We start from the raw sequence: 4,905 nt of genomic DNA on the forward strand, positions 1-4,905 counted from the left end.
TATTCTGTACTTTGTTGAAGCACTTTTAGCAGCGATTACAGCTTTGAGTCGTCTAAGGTATGATGCTACAAGCTTGGCACACCGGTATTTGGGGAGTTTCTCCCATTCTTCTCTGCAGATCCTTTCAAGCTCTCTCAGGTTGGATGGGGAGCGTCATTGCACAGCTATTTTGTCTTGGCTGTGTGCTTAGGGTCGTTGTCCTGTTGGAAGGTTAACCTTCGCTCCAGTCTGAGGTCCTGAGCGCTCTGAAGCAGGTTTTCATCAAAGATCTCTCTCTTTACTTTGGTCCATTCATCTTTCCCTCGATCCTGACAAATCTCCAAATCCTTGCTGCTGAAAAACTTCCCCACAGCATGATGCTGCCACCACCATGCTTCTCCATGCAACAAGCTGATTTGTGGAGTGCTGCAGGTATGGTTGTCCTTCTGGAAGGTCCTCCCATCTCCACAGAGGAACTCTGGAGCTCTGTCAGAGTGACCATCGGGTTCTTGGTCACCTCCCTGACCAAGGCCCTTCTCCCCCGATTGCTCAGTTTGGCCAGGTGGCCAGCTCTAGGAAGAATCTTGGTGGTTCCAAACTTCTTCCATTTAAGAAATATGGAGGCCACTGTGTTCTTGGGAACCTTCAATGCTGTTGAATTTTTTTGCTACCCTTCCCCAGATCTGTGCCTCAACACAATCTTGTCTCAGAGTGCTACGGACAATTCCTTTGACCTCATGGCTTGGTTTTTGCTCTGACATGCACTGTCAACTGTGGGACCTTATATAGACAGGTGTGTGCCTTTCCAAATCACGTCCAATCAATTTAATTTACCACAGGAGGACTTCAATCATGTTGTAGAAACATTTCATGGATGATCAATAGAAACAGGATACACCTGAGCTAAATTTAAAGTCTCAAAGCATGTTGTCTGGTATTTCTGTTATTTAAAAAAAAGACATTTGCTAAACTTTCTAAAAACCTCTTTTCACTTTGTCATTATAGGTATTGTGTGTAGATTGATGAAAGAAAAAAATATTTACTCAATTTTAGAGTAAAGCTATAATGTAACGAAATGTCGAAAAGTCAAGGGGTTTGAATACTTTCCGAATGCACTCTATCCACCATCTTTTTGTTGGGATTTAGGAAGTCTCGGTACAGGTGTCTGAGAGGCACATTACCAGAGCAGGCCAAGATTAAGAAGTAATTTTCTTTTGCAACGCTCTGTATTTTCCGCTGGCTGCCCCACCACCACAGAAAGTGCTGAGCTAGGCTGAAACACCTGCATTTTGGAGCTGCTTTACTCAAGAAAGCAAAAAGGAGACCATGTTTGTATGCGGCTTTATTAACTCAATTGTTATTATTTTTACATTGTTTGCAAACTGATAATATCACGTATTAATAACAAAATAACAAGCAAAACAGGCAAGCCCCCCCCCCAAAAAAAGTATATATATGTATTTGTTTTTACCTAATAGTGTGGAGCTCAAAACAGGTGAGTCATTTCATATTGTTGAGGTCTTCACTATTATTCTACAATGTAGAAAATAGTAAAAATAAGGAAAACCCCTGGAATGGGTAGGTGTACCCTGGAATGAGTAGGTGTACCCTGGAATGAGTAGGTGTACCCTGGAATGAGTAGGTGTACCCTGGAATGAGTAGGTGTACCCTGGAATGAGTAGGTGTACCCTGGAATGAGAAGGTGTACCCTGGAATGAGTAGGTGTACCCTGGAATGAGAAGGTGTACCCTGGAATGAGTAGGTGTACCCTGGAATGAGTAGGTGTACCCTGGAATGAGTAGGTGTACCCTGGAATGAGTAGGTGTACCCTGGAATGAGTAGGTGTACCCTGGAATGAGTAGGTGTACCCTGGAATGAGAAGGTGTACCCTGGAATGAGTAGGTGTACCCTGGAATGAGAAGGTGTACCCTGGAATGAGTAGGTATACCCTGGAATGAGTAGGTGTACCCTGGAATGAGGTGTACCCTGGAATGAGTAGGTGTACCCTGGAATGAGTAGGTGTACCCTGGAATGAGTAGGTGTACCCTGGAATGAGTAGGTGTACCCTGGAATGAGAAGGTGTACCCTGGAATGAGTAGGTGTACCCTGGAATGAGTAGGTGTACCCTGGAATGAGAAGGTGTACCCTGGAATGAGTAGGTGTACCCTGGAATGAGTAGGTGTACCCTGGAATGAGTAGGTGTACCCTGGAATGAGTAGGTGTACCCTGGAATGAGTAGGTGTACCCTGGAATGAGTAGGTGTACCCTGGAATGAGTAGGTGTACCCTGGAATGAGTAGATGTACCCTGGAATGAGTAGGTGTACCCTGGAATGAGTAGGTGTACCCTGGAATGAGTAGGTGTACCCTGGAATGAGTAGGTGTACCCTGGAATGAGAAGGTGTACCCTGGAATGAGTAGGTGTACCCTGGAATGAGTAGGTGTACCCTGGAATGAGAAGGTGTACCCTGGAATGAGTACCCTGGAATGAGTAGGTGTACCCTGGAATGAGAAGGTGTACCCTGGAATGAGTAGGTGTACCCTGGAATGAGTAGGTGTACCCTGGAATGAGTAGGTGTACCCTGGAATGAGTAGGTTACCCTGGAATGAGTAGGTTCACCCTGGAATGAGTAGGTGCACCCTGGAATGAGTAGGTGTACCCTGGAATGAGTAGGTGTACCCTGGAATGAGTAGGTGTACCCTGGAATGAGTAGGTGTACCCTGGAATGAGTACCCTGGAATGTAGGTGTACCCTGGAATGAGTAGGTGTACCCTGGAATGAGTAGGTGTACCCTGGAATGAGTAGGTGCACCCTGGAATGAGTAGGTGTACCCTGGAATGAGTAGGTGCACCCTGGAATGAGTAGGTGCACCCTGGAATGAGTAGGTGTACCCTGGAATGAGTAGGTGCACCCTGGAATGAGTAGGTGCACCCTGGAATGAGTAGGTGTGCCCTGGAATGAGTAGGTGTACCCTGGAATGAGTAGGTTCACCCTGGAATGAGTAGGTTCACCCTGGAATGAGTAGGTGTACCCTGGAATGAGTAGGTGCACCCTGGAATGAGTAGGTGTGTACAAACGTTTGACTGGTACTGTATATACAGTATTATATACACACTGAGAATACCAAATATTAGGAACACCTTGCTAACATTGAGTTGCGCCCGCTTTTGCCCTCAGAACAGCCTCAATTCGTCAGGGAATGGACTCTACAAGGTGTTGAAAGCATTCCACAGGGATGCTGGCCCATGCTGATTCAATGCTTTCCAGAGTTGTTTCACGTTGGCTGGTTGTCCTTTGGGTGGTGGACCATTCTTGATACACACGGGAAACGGTTGAGTGTGAAAAACCAAGCAGATTTGCAGTTCTTGACACAAACCGGTGTGCCTAGCACCTACTACCATACCCCATTCAAAGGCACTCAAATGCTTTGTCTTTCCCATGTGATGGAACATTTTAGGTTGGTGCTTTTCTATTTCTACATTTCTGTGTTCTATGTTTGTGCTTTTCTAATAACCGTTTTCTGTGTTCATGCAAGTGACTAATTGAACGAATCCTCACTATTAGTAACTTCAACTTGGGAGTACTCCCAGACTCTTGTTTTGAGAATGAAAGATCTCTCAGTTTCAAGGTATCTGCTTAGAGAGAAGAAGCCTCGTGATGTATTGGTCTGTCATATGCATGACCCAGTATTGGTCTGTCACATGCATGACCCAGTATTGGTCTGTCACAAGCATGACCCAGTATTGGTCTGTCACATGCATAACCCAGTATTGGTCTGTCACATGCATGACCCAGTATTGGTCTGTCACATGCATGACCCAGTATTGGTCTGTCACATGAATGAAGCAAACGTTAATGATGAACGAATAAGCTAAATCATGCAAATATAACTTGTCTGTATATAAGAGATCTAACGGGACTGCCTCGGTAGAGCTCCTGATCGACAAAATGATGACAAAAGGTTTTCCTACTAATTATTTGCCCCCTTTTGAATGTAATTTCCAAGCCACTGTAATGCACTCTGGATGAAATCTTCATCAGGGCTCATTGACAATGCATTGAGTAGAATGCTCAGTCGGGCATCAACCCAAAATGAGCGTTCAAAACAATATTGTGACAAACATGCAACCCATGAATATACCTCTATATATGAGTGACTGTGTCCAACACACCACCACTTATCTTGGGAACCTACTGACCCCCAAAATAATTTTTGTTCTCAATTACATGTATTGCTAAAATAATGGTTGATGGAAATACAGGCAGGCACCACATTACTAGAGGACAAAACAGCTCAATCAAGCATGATGGTATTGTAAGTATAAAAGTAAAGCTTCCTTTCATGTAATTAAAAAATCTTGAAACGGTAGTGAAATGGGATTAGTGTTGTGTGTGAAGAATCCAATACTTGAACTTGTATGCGGTACAAATTACATTATTGTGGGCACACCTCCTCAAATAGTATTAATTAGGCTGTTTGATAAGGTTTGAATCCTAAGCAACCTGCATACACATTGTTTGAAGTGCAATAGACCAACATAGCACAGGGGGGAGGACAGCTCATAATAACGGCCGGAACGGAGCGAATGGAATGGCATCAAACAGATGGAAACCACGTGTTTAATGTATTTGATACCAGTCCACTAATTCTGCTCCAGGAAATTACCACAAGCCCGTCCTCCCCAATTAAGGTGCCACCAACCTCCTTTGCAACATAGCTACTGTAGTAGGTCAAAGCTATGTGCCGGAAAACCTTAGTGGAACATGGGTGGAGTGGTCATTGTGGTGCTCATGTGAATGTTTGGCTTCAGACAAATGCCTACTTCTCACTTAAAGCGTTGTTTTTTTTGTTTTAGATTGGATGTAAAAAGTGTGTCACACAGAAAAGACAAAGACAACATGACAATGACACGCTTAGTCAAACATG

Source organism: Oncorhynchus masou, chromosome 20 (genome assembly GCF_036934945.1).
Source record: "Oncorhynchus masou masou isolate Uvic2021 chromosome 20, UVic_Omas_1.1, whole genome shotgun sequence".
NCBI lineage: Eukaryota > Metazoa > Chordata > Actinopteri > Salmoniformes > Salmonidae > Oncorhynchus > Oncorhynchus masou.